Source organism: Narcine bancroftii, chromosome 5 (assembly GCF_036971445.1).
Source record: "Narcine bancroftii isolate sNarBan1 chromosome 5, sNarBan1.hap1, whole genome shotgun sequence".
Taxonomy (NCBI): Eukaryota; Metazoa; Chordata; class Chondrichthyes; order Torpediniformes; family Narcinidae; genus Narcine; species Narcine bancroftii.
The window spans coordinates 166,223,893-166,241,832 of NC_091473.1; the positions used below are offsets into that span (position 1 = coordinate 166,223,893).

Below are 17,940 nucleotides of genomic sequence, written 5' to 3' on the forward strand. Positions count from 1 at the left end.
TGCTCCACCTGGATCCGCTAGGGGACAGATCTCCATCAGCGCTCATGAATGAGATGCTGGCCCTACTGGGAGACCATAAGCCCTGGATCATCTTCATGCAGAAGTCTTGGAGCAGCTGCCTGAGGACATCCAACTGCTCTTGGCAGATGCAGATTTCAGCGACCTCCGGAAAGTCGCAGCACGGGCAGATATTCTGTGGAAGCAGAAACAGAAGTGCTCGGCTACCATGGGGTTCATCACGAAGTCTCTCAATCACACCAAGGCAGGCCCTGGAAGGAGTGGCAGGGACAAGTATAGGGAGAGATGGTGCTTCTACCACCAAAGATGGGGCTCCAAGGCCTGACGATGCCAGTCACTCTGCGAGTTCCAGGGAAGCGACAAGGCCAGCCGTAGCTGATGGCCATGGCAGCTGGCCATCAAGAGAGCCTCCTGTACTCAAGGGATCGCCTTTCCAGTAGACGATTCTTGGTGGATACAGGAGTAGAGGTCAGGGTGATGCCCCTGACAGGATTGGACACTAGATGCAGGCAAGCAGGCCCCACGTTGAGGGTTGCCAACAACAGCAGCAAATGGACCGATGGCACAGGTAGGGGCGAGCTGCAATTCGGAGGCAGTCACTTCTTGTGGGAGTTCATACTGGGTCCAGTGGAACAGCCACTCCTCAGAGTAGACTTCCCACAGGCCCACAGCTTCCTAGTAGAGCTCAAGGGCAAGAGACTTGTGGATGCACAGACGTTCTAAACCTTCACGCTGAGGGACGCCGGGCTCCTGGTACTGCACCTGGATTCTGTCCACAGCTTGGACGATAAAACCATATAACAATTAAAGCACAGAAACAGGCCAACTTGGCCCTTCTAGTCCATGCCGAACACTTTCTCCCACCTAAACCCAGGGATTGTAACCTTCTAACAATTACATCTTGATTCCTGTGCACGTGCGTTAGTCTTCGGTTGGATGAGTTGTCCAAGGTGCTGGCCGAGTTCCTGGAAATCCTTTCACTTAGTTCATGGTGGAGGAGCCCCGACATGACGTTATGCATCACATCCTTACCAAGAGTCCACCTCTCCATGCAAGGTCAAGACGACTCCCCCTGGAGAAGCTCCAACTGGCCATGGAGGAGTTCCGCAAGCTTGTGGAGTTAGGCATTGTTCAGTGGTCGGATAGTCCATGGGCTTCTATGTCGGCTTAATGAGACCATCACTCCAGATTGTTACCCTGTGCCGCATATCCAGGACTTTGCGGCAAACCTTCATGGAGCGACGATCTTCTCCAAAATGGACTTGGTGTGAGGGTACCACCAAATCGTGGTGCACCCTGACGAGATCCCAAAGACGGCCATCATCACTCCATTTGGGCTATTAAGAGTTCCTGAGGATGACATTTGGGCTCAAGAATGCAGCGACTGATGGATGCGGTGGGCCGAGACCTGGACGGCACCTTCATCTACTTAGACGATATCTTGGTGGTGAGCAGAACCCGGCAGGAATATCTGCAACACCTCTGAAGCCTCTACAGTTGTCTACATGAGTTCGGCCTTACTATCAATATGGCTAAATGCCAGTTTGGGCTGAGTACGATTGACTTCCTGGTCCTCAGGATTACCAAATGTGGGGCCACACCACTACCCAGCAAGGTGGAGGCTATCCGCAACTTCCCGAGGCCCAGTACGATCAAAGGACTGCAGGAGTTCGTGGGGATGGTCAACTTTTATCACAGGTTCATCCCCATAGTGGCTTGAACCATGCGCCCACCCTTCACCCTGATGACCGGCAAGGCAAAGGACTTGACCTGGGACAATGACTCTGTATGAGCGTTCGTGGAAGCGAAGGAAGCAATGGCTAATGCTACACTCCTGGCCCACCCCAGGTCAGATGCACCCAAAGGCCTCACAGTCGATACTTCAGAAAAGGCGATTGGTGGAGTTCTGGAGCAGCAGATAGAAGGAAGTTGGCATCCGCTAGCTTTCTTCAGCAAACATCTGCGGTCCCCTGAGCCAAAGTACAGTGCTTTTGACAGAAAACTACTGGGCGCTGTACTTAGCCATCCGCCACTTCCTAGAGGGAAAGGGTTTCACGGACTAAACCACTGACATTTGCCCTGGCCAAGATCTCCGACCCCTGGCCAGCCTGCCAGCAGAGGTGCTTGTCTTATATCTCAGAGCACACCACCGATGTAAAGCACATCTCGGGAAAAGACAACGTGGTCGCGGATGCCTTGTCAAGACAGAGCATCCACTCTCTGCATAACGGACTGGATTTCACGGCAATGGCACAGCAGCAGGACGACGAGATACCTCAGTACAGGACTGCCGTAACGGGCTTGCAGCTTCAGGCCATCCCAGTCGGCAAAAGTATCAGTACCCTCCTGTGCAACTTGGTCACCGGGCAGATTCGACCTATCGTTCCAATGGCATGGAGACGATGAATTTTCGACTCCATCCATGGGTTGGCACATCCATCAATCAGGACTAGAGTCCGGTTGGTGGCCAGCAAGTATGTGTCGCATTGGTTGCAGAAACAAGCCATCGGGTGGGCCAAGACGTGCATGCAGTGCCAAACAGCCAAGGTACAGCGGCACATCAAGGTCCCCCCGCAGCCTTTCGAGCCAATGGAACAAAGGTTTGACCATATTCACGTGGACATAGTAGGACCCTTACCAGTCTCACAGGGTTTCTGCTACCTGTTCGTGGTGGTCGACTGTTTCACCCAGTGGCCAGAAGCAATCCCCGTGGCCGACACATCCACCAGATCCTGTGTCAAGGCACTCGCCTCGTCCTGGGTAGTGAGGCTTGGGCTACCATGCCACATAACCTCCGGCAGAAGCGCACAATTTACCTCCAACCTATGGACTGACTTTGCCAACCTGTGAGGTGCTGAGCTACACCACACAACCACCTAATTGGTCGTTTGAGTGCTTCCACAGGTGCCTCGAGACCACCCTTATGACCAGACTCAAGGGCCCCAACTGGGTGGACGAACTGCCACGGGTACTGCTGGGGATTCATACAGCCTCGAAGGAAGACCTCCACACATCCTCTGCTGAGCTCATCTACGGAACTCCACTCATGGTCCCCAGGGATTTCGTCCCAACGGCCAGAGTTCAACAGGAGGATATAATCACCTTCCTTGTCAGGCTGCGGGAAAAGGTCGGTAACCTAGCTCCGATCCCACTCGCCAGAAAAGGGCAAGCCAAGTTCAACATCCCTAAAGAACTCCAAGACTGTGAGTAAATGTTCGTGCTCAGAGGGCCACACCGTTCACCACTATAGAAGCCCTACGAAGGCCCCTTCCGAGTCACCCGGAACAACAGGTCCACCTTTGAACTGGACATAGATGGCAAACCAGAGGTCTTCACCACAGACAGGCTCAAGCCGACACACGTGACCCGACACAACACATGGAGACACCAGCACTTCAACGCAGAGGCAGACTGCCAAAGACATTGGAGACTGCATCCAGAGACACTATGAACAGTAGCGCCAGTTCTGGGCGGGGCGGTGTCATGTGGCAGCCCACCACTGCGGAGATCAAGCCGGCACACGCAGTAGAAAAAAACAGCATAACACACTGTAACAAGTCCCTTAACACAGCAAGCTGGCACGATTGAAAGCTGGAGCAGTCAAGACCAGCAGCCCTAAAATGGCACTGGCCAAGTTGCCCAGCTAACAGATCAATAACAGGCTGGGGAAGAAGGGTATTCACATACAAGAATGTTCCCACTTGCCATTGTTATTCATGCAGCTGATGTCGGCCAATCAAACAAATGGTGGGAACTCCAACTGTATAAAAGGAGCCTTTCCAGCCTCAATAAATCTCGGAGCTTAACCTCCCACACTGCGAGTGTGTGTGTTTCTTCGTAGCAGTCGGCTACAGCTACTTATTTAAATGAATTTATCCTTCCTCAATTTAAGGCCTTTATGCATGGTTCATCCCTATTTGTTCCCATAATCACTTTGAAATAGATATAGTTATGTTCACCATCTGCAAAATGCTCCCCCACTTGACTGGTTGTTTACATTCCCCAAGATAAGAAAGTCCCAGTCATGCTCATTAATTCATTGGAGTATCTATATTCTGTATCAAAAATATGTCCTGAACACAGCTCAAAAAATCTACCACCCCTGAGCTTTTAATGTTAGAGAAATCCAATCCAATACACTATATTCTCCTAGTGAGTGGTCCCAGAACTTGCTCATTCCACATTGTGATAGCAGAAGAGTAGATCAGCAAACAATTATTTCTTTCTAAGCAGGGTATTCTTACATCCTATCTTTTTTTTTGCCTTGGGGGGGAAAAAGATTATGGGTTCAAAAGCCTATACGTCAAGGGCTTGAAAGCATTTTTCAGGCTGACATCTCAGTGCAACATTCAGGGACTATTAATTAATAGCATCTTTTACTCAAAACTTCAAAACTGAAGCTCTGATTCCCCAAGAGCCACACAAGATATCAAGTGGCATCTTTGACATGAAACAAGATTTTCATATAGAATCATAGAAAACCATAGTACAGAAAATAGGCCAGTCTGTGTTGAAAAATCATTCCTCTAGCTCCACTGACCTGGACCCATTCCAGACCTCTCCCATCTATTTATCTATCCAATTTATTCTTAAAACTGAAGAGTGAGCCCACATTTACCACATCAGATGGCAGTTTGATCCACACTCCCACCACCCTGAGTGAAGAAGTTTCCCATAATCTTCCCCCTAAACTTTTCACCTTTCACATCATGCGTCATGTGCTGGTGAGGCTAGAAATAGGAAGTTGATACAGCTATAAATATGTGGCTAAAAAGATGATGCAGGTTGGGGTGAGGGGGGCTTCACGTTCTGGACAATTGCACCGATGTCCCATTTGCTGAGCGTTTCCAGCATTTTCTGTATTCATTTAAAATTTCCACTATCTCAGTCATTTGGTGATTCTTCTTTGGCTTGGCTTCGCGGACGAAGATTAATGGAGGGGTAATGTCCACGTCAGCTGCAGGCTCGTTTGTGGCTGACAAGTCCGACGCGGGACAGGCAGACACAGTTGCAGCGGTTGCAAGGGAAAATTGGTTGGTTGAGGTTGGGTGATGGGTTTTCCTCCTTTGTCTTTTGTCAGTGAGGTGGGCTCTGCGGTCTTCTTCAAAGGAGGTTGCTGCCCGCCGAACTGTGAGGCGCCAAGATGCACGGTTAGAGGCGATATCAGCCCACTGGCGGTGGTCAATGTGGCAGGCACTAAGAGATTGATCTGATGCCAGTGCATCTGCAGAATTGGATATTGCATTTTCTGCAGTCCAACAGTGCACATGTGAAGAAGTATCTCTGTGCATACCAGAGTTTATTGATGTCCTGAAGACATGATGGGAGCTACACTGGATGTAAAGGAGAAATTTTATTCAACTTGCAACAAAATTTTGCAACTATAGTGTTATGGTTCACAAAATTTTGTGAAATTATATACTTAAAACCTTTGAGCATTACTATATCTATACAAAAGTACACATTATTAAAGAGTTAGAGTCCAGGGAGATCATAATTGCTCTAAACCAATGGTTCTAATAATGTATTGTATGACATACTCTTGAAAATCACAGCAGATAAAGTATTCAGTTACAGTTATTTGCAAATCTGGAAACCCATAACAGCTGACAACTCCCAAAAGAGCTAACCAATCAAAAGTAAATGATCGACTCTTTGATCATGTTGCAAGATTGGCTGGTATCCTGTAACAGCTCTCAGAAGATTCTTCACAGTATGACTATCATTTTAAGGCTTCTCACGTGGGTCAACTGGAAAAATGGATCTCAGACTTGCCTATCCCAGATTTAATCCATAACATGTGCAGAACTATTTTAGACTTGCTATTACAATTGGCTCAACTTCCATCTGCTCTTGCAGTTGAAACTGCAAATTGCAAGTGACTTCCAGTCCTCATTCATTCAGAAAACAAGTTCCTTGTGTGTACATGTCACAGATTTTGCTTCCACGTGTAATTGCACATGAAGAATGAGCACTTGGTAGTTGAGAGCTCTGCTATCTTGGGAAACACATCCATTTTGCCAGAGAAAGGAGGGGCAATTTTGCATGGATCCTTCACTTTTTAAACAGCTGAAAATTAGAATCTTAGAAGTTAGTGCAATCAAAACAGTGCAATTATATTTGGAGGCCAACAATTATCACCAGTAATTTTTACATCTATCTAGGTCATTTCTGTACACGATAAAAATATATCTTGTCATAAGAATAGCATGGAGGGTGGGTGGGTAGGGGTGTGTGCGTTTATATATATATATATCTATATCATATATTTTTTTGAACATTTCAACTTGGTAGGTATTAAAGTTGAGATTAAATATTGTTGGGTAATTTATAGATAGCTTTTCTGATGTGATAGTTTATTGAATATTTAGTGCAGATCAGCAAAATAACCTAATTCCATTCATTTATATTACATACATGGAGGTTTGGACACAGGAAAATATTTATCTTCACAATGTAGAGCAAAATCTGGAACATTTTATATAAACTTTCTCCTTCAACATGCACATGTTTTTACCTTATTAAGGCTTACTTTAAGTGACATTCTTCATTGCTATTTTAAGATCGTATCCTCATGTCAATGAAAAGTTAGTCAGGAAATGTTTTTTCTTCTGAAAAGTTGATTGCTTTGTGATAAAAACCAGACCACAATACATCAAGTTTGTCATTGCTTCTTGAACATTCCTTTTTTGGTCAAGAGCAGCAAAACAATGTTAACAACGGCTATTTTCTTCTCCCCTCCCACCTCCATGACAAGCCGTTGTGAATCATTGTTTAATCCATTTTCTGTTTGGTTGTTTTCTAAATGCATTTCAAACAAGAAAGTTACAGGACAAAATAATTTGTTAAGTGGAGCGATACTTTTTGTAAAGTAAGAAAACGTATTGCAACTGGTATTTTAGTCAACAGTTTGTGAGGTCAGAGAAGTGAAATTGCAGAGGCCCTGGCAGAAATATTTAAAGCCTTAGCCACGGGTGAGGAGCCGGACGATTGGAAGGTACCTCATGCTGTTCCATTCTTTAAAAAGAGCTCCAAAGGTAAACCTTCGTAAATCAATTATAGGCCAGTGAGCCTGACGTCAGTAGTAGATAAATTATTGGAGGGTGTTCTGAGAGATTGTGTATACAAATATTTAGACAGCCAAGGGATGATTAAGGATAGTCAGCATGGCTTTGTGCGTGGTAGGTTGTGTTTATCGAATCTGACAGAATTTTTCAGTAGATGAAGGAAAGGCTGTGGATGTTGTCTACATGGGCTTCAGTAAGGCCTTTAACAAGATCCCACATGGGAGGCTAGTTCAGAAGGTTCAGAGACAAGGATCCATGGAGAGGTTGTGAACTGGATTCAAAAGTGGCTGAATGGGAGAAGAGTGGTAGTGGATGATTGGTTCTCAGACTGGAGGCCTGTGATTAGTGGTGTTCTTTCGGGGTTAGTGCTGGGACCATTGTTGTTTGTTGTCTATATTAATGATCTGGATGATAATGTGGTAAATTGGATCAGCAAGTTTGCTGATGACATTAAGATTGGAGGTATTGTGGACAGCGAGGAAGGCTTTCAAAGCTTGCAGAGGGATCTGGACTAACTGGAAAAACAGGCCAGAAAATGGCAGATGGAATTTAATGCAGACAAGTGTGAGGTGTTGCATTTTGGAAGGGCAATCCAAGGTAGGACATATACAGTAAATGGTTGGGTACTGAGGAGTGCAGAAGAACAAAGGGATCTAGGAATACAGATACATAATTCCCTGAAAGTGGCATCACAGGTAGATAGGATTGTGAAGAAAGTTTTTGGCATCTTGGCCTTCGTAAATCAAAGTATTGAGTACAGGAGTTGGGATGTTATGGCGAGGTTGTATAAGACCTTGGTGAGCCAAATTTGGAGCATTGTATGAAGTTCTGGTTGCCAAACTACAGAAAGGAATCAGTACAATTGAAAGAGTGCAGAGGAGAATTACTAGGATGTTGCCGGAGATGAGTTACAGGGAAAGATTAAACAAGTTAGGACTTTATTCCTTGGAGCAAAGAAGAATGAGGGGAGATTTGATAGAGGTTTACAAAATTATGAGAGGTATAGACAGAGTAAATGCTACTAGGCTCTCTACACTTAGATTAGGAGAGATAAATACAAGAGGACATGGCTTTAGGGTGAATGGGGAAAGATTTAGGGAAACATTAGGAGGAACTACTTCACAAGAGAGTGGTGGGAGTGTGGAACGAGCTGCCATCTGATATGGTAAATGTGAGTTCACTCTCAAGTTTTAAGAATAAATTGGATAGATACATGGATGGGAGAGGTCTGGAGAGTTATAGAATGGGTGCAGGTCAGTGGGACTAGCGGAATGATGTTTGGCCACAAACTTGAAGGGCCAAATGACTGGTTTTCTATGCTCTATGATTCTATGAAAGAAAATGTATTTTGGAAAAAAAAAATGTTAATAAGAAGAGGTTTGTTCGTGCACTCCCAAATATAGGATTTAGATGTTCACACTGGCATTCAACTTTTAAAGGAACAAAACAAATTAAATAAACCAAAATGATAACTTGAAACCATTAATAGCTGATTATATGATAGAACCAAATTGTTAATAAGAATACCCAACTCAACAATGAAGTTAATTTTTGTTTTTAGTTAAAGACAAATGCCTTTGTCATGCAATAAATCATGGAACACAATTTAAAGCACACCACAGCTAACAGTTATTTCAAATAGAATATTATTACTTTGCTTTTATTTAATATGGATATTGGTGAATGCCATAATTTAAAATATTTTAATAACAATAAATAAAAGACCAGGTGGCTGTGCAACTAGAATACTGCAGGACTGTGTGTCAGATCAAACCATGCAATGTTGGTGAGCCTCATTTCTTACCAGGTCAGGATAATTTGCTTTGCATACTTGCAAAGAATGTCATTTTGTTCCTGGCGGTCTCCCCTCCAAGCTAAGCAGACTCAGGCCTGGTCAGTACTTGGAGGGGAGACCACTTGGGAGCACCGTGTGCGGTAGGTTTCTGTGAGGGGTGCTGGACAAAGTGGCGACTCTCTGTCTGCCTTATGGAGAACAAACGTTAAATAATTTCATGTATACAACATTCTAAATGTAGTATTACGTGACAATAATCGAACCTTTACATTTGAATGGCTGGAAATGGGAAAACACACACAAACACAGTCTAATGGGTAACATATTAATTTGAGGAAGAGCTCTGAATTAGTAATTATTTGTGAATTGAAGGATAGATGGCCTTTGGGAAAAAAAAGTGACTGACCACTCTCAATCAAGAGTCCTTAGAGAATTTTTGAAGTTTCTTGACAAGCTTTAGATTTAAATTTTTCTTAAGAAATCTTCTATCCCGGGCCAAAATTTTCTATTATTTCTTTTACAAGTTCAGAAAATGCAAAGCAGTGGATTCTATTTTTGGCAGTCACTTGGGATCCTGTTGATTCCGAGATGACTGATGAGGCCAATGTGGGACTCACTGACTCAATCACAGAGGGGCAAGAACTGCCAACAAGACAAGTAGGTGGATTGTGTATCACAATGCACTGGGTTTCTGTGTGGCCCCTAACAGAACATTTGTAAATCCTCACGAGCTGAGGATTTCCAGCAGTCTTTGGGGATGTGGAATTCCAAGCCACCCCCACCCCCACCCCCACCCCCAAAAGAGGCTTTGAGAACATACTTAACATCTACCACAACTCAGAATACAGCATCTTTTAAGGGGGTCTAGGGGTCAGACATGCAAACAATGGATTCCATTTTATGGAGATGACAGTGGAATTGGGGCTTCTTTGCTGGAGATGATGGCCTTGGTGAGGTCATGATCCTTTCAATGGATTCAGAGGATATTATAGAAGCAAAACTGGTCATATCATTGCAATGCCTTGATATACATGCTGCAGGTAGTCCTCATCTGAGAAGCATAGAAGGAAGGGATCACTGTTACCAGTTCTGTACCAATTAAGGAAATAATCTTCCTCAGTTTGGTCAAAGGCTATGCTGGCACTCTGAAGGTGAATTTCTCAATCAATGACCATCTTTGCTGGGAGGCAATTTTTAAGATGTGGAATGTCCACTTTTTTTGGGCCTTGGATTAACCTTTACTATCAGCAGACAAGGTTTTTAAGAGGACACAAACCATATGCAAGGCCAACCTCTCATCTGCTTCTGTTTGACGAGCTGATAATAATTTAGATCCCACTCTCTAAATATAGGCAATGCCTGCATATTACAGCTTGGTGCTCAAGTGATCTTACGCACGTGAAAGACCAATTCCGTGGTGCCTGAAAGACCACAGTAAAAACTCCCTTTGATTATGATGAAAATTCAAAATACAAGCATTTCTAGAAATGGGCAAAATAGTCATAAAAAAAAAACAATCTTACTATTATCAGGAAGCAATCATGAAATTCACACACTCCCAGCAGACACACAAAGAATGAAATGAACGAAGTGATGGGGAATCATGATAATGACCTTAATGTGTTATTTTTACAGGTAAAGAATGGAGCTCAGAACTGATTGTGCTTCTTGGAGACTGATCTGCAGATGGCTCATAAAGCCATAGTGAAATGGACCACATTGGCTCTTACAATTTTATTCATGTATTAGCTAAATTCTTTTACACACAAAGATCAGAGTGTACAGAGCCGTTGTCATACCCACGCTCCTGTTCGGCTCCGAATCATGGGTCCTCTACTGGCATCAACTACGGCTCCTAGAACGCTTCCATCAGCGCTGTCTCCGCTCCATCCTCAATATTCATTGGAATGATTTCATCACCAACATCGAAGTACTCGAGCTGGCAGAGTCCGCAAGCATCGAATCTATGCTGCTGAAGACCCAACTGCGCTGGGTGGGTCACGTCTCCAGAATGGAGGACCATCGCCTTCCCAAGATCGTGTTCTATGGCGAGCTCTCCACTGGCCACCGTGACAGAGGTGCACCAAAGAAGAGGTACAAGGACTGCCTAAAGAAATCTCTTGGTGCCTGCCACATTGACCACTGCCAGTGGGCTGATATCGCCTCCAACCGTGTATCTTGGCACCTCACAGTTCGGCGGGCAGCAACCTCCTTTGAAGAAGACCGCAGAGCCCACCTCACTGACAAAAGACAAAGGAGGAAAAACCCAACACCCAACCCAAACCAACCAATTTTCCCTTGCAACTGTGCCTGCCTGTCCCGCATCGGACTTGTCAGTCACCAACGAGCCTGCAGCAGACGTGGACATACCCCTCCATAAATCTTCGTCCGCGAAGCCAAGCCAAAGAAGCTAAATTCTGATGGTTATAATGCACCAAGGAGCACCCTGTCTGCTGATACTGAGGCATTTATTTTTCTCTCAAGCTTGTTTTTGTAAATCAATACACACAAAAAGTGCTGGAGAAACTCAGCAGGCCACGCTGCGTTCTTTACATACCAAAAATAAATAACCAACGTTTCGGGTGTGAGCCCTTTGTCAAGGTATGAGCAAAAACCAGGCGAGCACCTGAACAAAGTGGGAGGAGCAGGCACCTGTCTACTTCTTTACTCATACCATGATAAAGGGTGGGCAGTTAAACACTGGTTATCTTTGTGACATAAGAATACAGCATGACCAGCTGAGTTTCTGCAGCACATTTCTGTCCTAAACTACAATCACAGTTCTGCATACTTTCCTGTTTAACTCTATTTTTGCAAATGTGTAGCTGGTGTTAAGGGACCAGATGATATTCTCTGCGAGTGCACACCAAGGAACTTGATACTCTTGATGACCACAACAGTCGAGCTGTCAATGGTCAGCGAAGCGTGGTCCCTCCAGGCCCTCCTGAAGTTGACAACCACCTCTTTTGCCTTATTAACTTTTGGATACAGGTTGTTGACTCTGCACTAGTCTGTTAGCGACTGCACCTCATCTCTGACTCTTCATTTTTACTAACAAGACCAGCCACAGTAGTGTCGTCCGCGAATTTGATGATGTGGTTCAAGCTGTTAACAACTCAGTTTGGTAAATAACTCAGTAAACAATTTTATATTGACTATTACAAAATGTGGTTTGAATAAAAATGTCTGAAAGTGCTGTTGCAATTGCAAATGGCAAAAGGCAAAAAACTTCTCAGAATTCTTTGATGTTTCAAATCCAATTAAATATTTTTGTAGCACCTGTAATCACAACTCCCAATATGGATCCTGCAAAATATCAAAAAATGCAAGCACCTAATATAGGTAACCCCCCCACCCCCCCGTTACAACCATTCAGGTAACAAAAGTTTACCCTTCCAGGATTTGCAAATCATGACCCCAAATTTTGAGATGCAGAATAAAATTCATTTTCAATGAATTAATGAGAGAAAATAAAAAAGACTTTTCTTCGATTCACACTTGGTGAATGAGCAGATGATGCTGCCTTACGTCACAGAAACTTATGATACAGACCATTGTTTCAGAATTAAAACATCCTTCTTGCCCCCTGCCATCACTGAAGGGCATCTGTAATTTTTTCAGCAATCTCACTAAGCAATAAATATTGACTGATGATAATTCTCCTTATTTGCACAGTGTTTATGTCTAATCTTTTCAGTTTTGCACCTGAAGAAAATAGGATCTCTACTTTCTGATTCAGAGAGACAAGTGCTAGCAATTCAGTCAGCTACAGTTGACACCTCATGGACTCTGGAGAAACCATGCATAGAGATGAGTGTTGCTTAACCAAGGGGGATTCAAAATTGTAAAATGGTACTAAATTGAAATCACAATCTTATTTTGCGGGGGGCAGGTAGGAGTAAGCGTGAAGGAAATTTAATTGAATTTTGATGAATGAAGAATCTGGCGATGCCAAGTGAATCCAGGGACAGAGCAGGAAAGCAAAGACAACAAAGAGTCATCATGCGCCACTAAATAAATGGAAGATCAGGCTTGAGGACTGAGCAACCTACTCGACATTTTATGTGCTTATAATTAAATTCAGAGAAACTGACAAAAGAAATATTATTGATTTTGTGCTTCTTTAGTCAATGATGGCTCTAATAGAGCCATAAGTATTACAGCATGGAAACAATGCCTATGGCATCATTTGCTCACGTTCACCAAAATGTCTCACACACAAGAGGCCCCCCCCCCCACCCAACTTCTGCATTTGGCCCATATCTCTCCAAACCAATCCTATCCATTTTTTCCCGAATATTCACCCAGCAGTTCACTCCATTCACTCCTTTAATCTCCTTTCTCCAGACCAGTGAGATGACACAATTTGATACTTGCAGTCACCACAGAAAGAAGCAACAAGAAATCCCTAACCTTTAATCCATTTCATAACACAGACTATTAAACTTGCCTTCTTGGTAACTGCAACATTCAACTACTTCCTCACACGCAACACAACCTCTAAAGGCAGAGGAAAAATATTATTTTCATTCAACCATGGCTCTAGCTCAAGATCCCAAGGGTCAAACTCATTATCCAATTTACACATTTAAAATTCAAACTCCTTTTTCCTTTGGGCCTCGCAGAAGCAACAGTAACTGATCCATGCCTCCAGGCTACTTGCACCTTCCTCTACTTAATCATTCACTTCTGCAGCCTGTATTGACTGCTATTGTTACCATACACACAAATACATCTATGAAAAAGAATAGCAAAGCATTGGAGGCAGCCATTCAGCCTGTTGCATGAGTGCCTCCTTTCTGAAAGGACCAGCGACTGTTCTTGTGGTGATATGTAATTACACCTCTAGTTCACCAGGGGTCATCCCGGTTACGTTGTCTATAAAGCTGTCCAGAGCTACAGTGTAGCCTTCCAGGTTTGTCTTGCAGAGACAAGACCTCAGTGTACATATTAGTTTATTAAAGCTGTCTTATACTCGCACTGCTGTTGTGGTTATTGTCAGTACAATTTATAGAATGTTGTAGTTAAATGTAGACAGTTCTATCCTTCCTCACACAATTAAATCTACTTCCAATTTCTCCCACCTCCTCATATTTACAAATTATCTGCACAGTACGATCCTCAAATAAATGGGGTGGGTGGCGGGGAGGAGGAGAAGGACACAGAGAGAGAAACAGGCAGACAGATGGAAAGAGAGACAGAAGCCACTTTCAGGTGGCCAGAATACCCGACTGTAAAGCCGCCTATCTTCCCCAATGTGGCTGTCGGGTGGCCACCTGAAAGTGGAGAACCCGGCCAGAAGGAGCACTTACCTAACCCTCCTCCTCCTCTAGGAAGATTCTCTGGCTCGGAGAATCCCCCGTTGCACCTGAAAGTAGCAGTAGGACTACAGCCACAGTCCACAGGAGCTGGCGTTCACTCGGAAGCGGCTCTCTTTCAGCCAGCATGTTCAGGTAACTGAAAGGCATCTTCTTCGCAGCCATCTGAACGTCCCAGCTGCACTCCCCAAGCCGTGTCTGCCGGTGCATTATCTGCATCCGAGCTCCAGAAAGTGGCTAGAGACACAGAGGTAGAGAGAGATGGACAGTGTCGGAAAGAGAGGCAGAAATAGCTGGAGATAGAAAGACAGAGAGAGAGAGAGAGAGAGAGAGAGAGGGGGCGGTGAAGGATACAAGGTTGTAATATCACTGTGATACCTCTGAGGAACTATCAGCCAGAGAACATAGAAGACAACCAGCTAATAGAATGCATTCAGATTTTCAAAAGGCATTTGACCAAGTGCCTTAGAAAAGATTAATTTGCAAGCTAAGAGCTCATGTTATTGGCAGCAAGCGCAATGGTCGTGGATTGACTAACCAGCAGAAAAGAGCAAATAGAAACGAGGGAGTCAGTCAGGTTAGCTATCAGTAAATAATTGGGTACCTCAGGAATCCATGCGGGCACAGCATGTGCTTACAAATGTATATTTGTAAGTATACAAATGGTGGAAGGAAGCAAAGGTACCGTGACAAAATTTGTGCATGATACAAAGAGAGTAAGACAAGCTGCCATGCAGTTGGGTGTAAATTGGGCAGCTCGTGAGCCGAAATGACCTATTACTGTGCAGTATGTCCAAATTTAAAAAAGAGCAAAAAAAAATGCTCGAGGAACTCAACTGTTCAGGCATTGTCCATGGAGGAAAATGGACAGTCCACATTCCGCATTGAATCCCTGCATTTTGGTTTTTTTTCCTCTATAGATTCCAGCATCTGCAGTCTCCTGCACCTTCAGTTCACATAAAAGTATTGAGAAGAAGGTTGAAAAATAGAACATATGGTCAAAATTGTGTTCACTTGTGTTCATTACTAGTAAAAGAATGCAAAAAAGCTGCAGCACAAAGCAATTTATGGGGGGGGGGGGGTCAAGGGACATGAAACACAAAGAGCTAATATGCGCGCAGCTGGTGAAAGAGAAAGCTATGGGAACACCAGCTTTTATTTCAAGGTTGGAGTGTTAAATTAGGGATGTCCCTGCCACAAGTGAGCCTGCATCTGGAAAACCACATATTCAGGGAAGATTCATTACTGTTTGAAGCATTCATAGAGCATACACTGGGATGATTCCAGGTATTGACAGATTACTTCTGTGAGGAAGGATCTATCAATAATCCCTGAATGAGAAGTGATCTTATCAAAGTGTATATGATTAACTGGGAGTTTGTCAGGAGGATCTTGCCCCTCATGGGAGAATACAAGAACAGATCATGAAGTCTCAAAAAAAAAACAAAGGGAGAGCCAGCAGATCTTCACATTTTCTGGAGACGAAGTGACGAATTTATTCCTTCAAAGAACTGAGAGTTCCTGGAATTCATTACTCAAGAAAACAGAGGAGGAGGCGGCTGATTTCTTGAATACATTCAAATCTGCAATGGATACATTTTCAATCAGCTAAAGAATCTAAGATTACATGGAGGAAGGAAAGTGGAAATGGGGAAAATAAAAATCAATTCATCCATTGAATAGCGTAGCATGTTCAAAGGAGCAGGACCAGGCTGCCCAGCCCCTTTTCCTAATGGTCTTATTTTAGTATAATCTCCATTCTGACTCAAGATTATTTAATGAAAAAACAGTGAATGCTTTATCTCAGCTTTCCATCCACTACCAGGCAGACCAGTTTTAGATAATGGCATCTTGCATAGACAGAATTTCTATAACTTCCTACCCAGAATGACTGATTTTCCATCTTACTTGACATTTATTATTTACATTTACTATTCCCCCAAGGTAGTTTTCAAATAAATAGGTGTGGAAAAGCTACAATAAATTCTTCAAATGTACAAGGCAGCAGGCAATTTAAATTTTTATTACTAGTTTATTTGCCATGGCCATATCTCCTGCTATCTTTGTCCATGGGTATGCAAAAGTTGTGGTCACTATCTCTCAATAATCACCTGCAGAGGTCTGGCAAATGGCAAGGTTCATTACCCAGTACAAGATGCAGTATGGCCTTGCCTCCACAAACTGTCAGGAATCCTTCTTGGACACTCCTAACAATTCCTCCTCATCCAAACATTTTGCATTAAAGATACGCCAGTCAATATTAGGGAAGGTGAAGTCATCCATGACAGCAACCCTTATTATTTTTGCACCTTTCCAAAATTTGCATACTTATCTCGTCCTCAGTGGCCCAGCAGCTCTTTGGGGGTCTACTGTGTATTCCCGATAGAGTGATGCTCCCTTCCTGTTTCTGTCTTCAACCCACACTGATATGGTGGACAGATCCTCCATGTCATCTTCCTTTTTGACAGCTGTGAGCATATCCCTGATTAGCAATGCCACATCCCCTACCTTTCAAGCCAAATTTATTGTCATCCGATTGTGCAACCAACCCAAGGAAATAGTGTTCTCTGGTCCTCAAGTGTAAAGCATGCGGACACACACAACCAAACTTAACACACATACAGAAGAACAATACATATGCAGGGCAAGTATTTCATGTATACAAATAAATAAATATCGTTTTGTGAAAGTGAGAGTCTTGGAAGGTTAGTGTGAGCAATTCCTTTGGTTGTTCAACATTCTCACTTCCTGTGGAAAGAAGTTGTTCTTCCGGAGCTTTTACCTCCTTCTCTGTTTTTTTGAAACCATCTGAAACTAAGATTAAACAGCAAATTCTGCTCTTGTGTCAGCCTGGTCTCTGTATTGACCTCTACATTATAATTCTATGCACTTATCCATGGCCCCAGTTCATCACTCTCATTTTCAATACTTTTTAACATTTCAACCCATACAACTGCCTGCATTTTTGCCTTTTCCACTGCTTATCAATCCTCAGTCTCCCGGCTCATCAAATTTACCATCCCCAAACTGGTCCATCATCTGACCCAATATTCTGGTTCCCATCCCCTGCAAACTTAGTTTAAACCCTCCCCAATTGCTCCAGCATATTTTCCCAACAAGGACATTAATCTCAAGAGTTCAGGTGCAATCTATCCCTTCTGCACCCACTCCAGAAGAGATCACAATGGTCCACAAATTTAAACCCTTGCCCCTTGAACTCTGTATTTATCTGTCATATCTTCCTATTCTTGCCATCACTGGCATGTAGCACAGGTAGTAATCCAGAGATTACCACCCCAAGATCTTGCTTTTCAGCTTCCTTCCCTACTCCCTAAATTCACTCTTCGGTACCTCACCCCTTTTCTCATCCATGCTTTTGGTACTGATGCGTACCACATCTGATTGCTCACTGCGGCTCACCCCCTCCCTTGCAAGAATGTTGTTGACTTGATCAGAATCAATTCTGATCTTGGCACATGGGAAGCAACATACCATCAGGACCTCTGATCTCATTGATAGAATCTCCTATCTGTTCCCCTGAACAATAGGCCCTCATTCATAGGAACATAGGAAGTAGGAACAGGAGTAGGCCAAAAATGGCCCATCGAGCCTGCTCCGCCATTCAATAAGATCATGGCTGATCTAATTTATGACCTAACTCCACCTACCTGCCTTCTCCCCATATCCCCTAATCCCTCTATCATGTAAAATTCACTATAGTTCTGCCCTTCTCCCCACCCCA

At 43.7% G+C, this 17,940-nt stretch overlaps 1 protein-coding gene and 1 long non-coding RNA gene across 11 annotated transcripts in view; one reads left to right on the forward strand and one right to left on the reverse strand.

Moving 5' to 3' along the window:
* Positions 1-17,940, reverse strand: part of slmapa (sarcolemma associated protein a) — a 173,928-nt gene that overhangs the window by 56,508 nt on the left and 99,480 nt on the right. The gene's annotated exons all lie outside the window — the stretch shown is intronic.
* Positions 6,780-12,546, forward strand: LOC138764147 (uncharacterized). The gene is made up of 2 exons (XR_011358002.1): positions 6,780-7,055; positions 10,516-12,546. It is a non-coding gene; the product is annotated as an uncharacterized lncRNA (long non-coding RNA).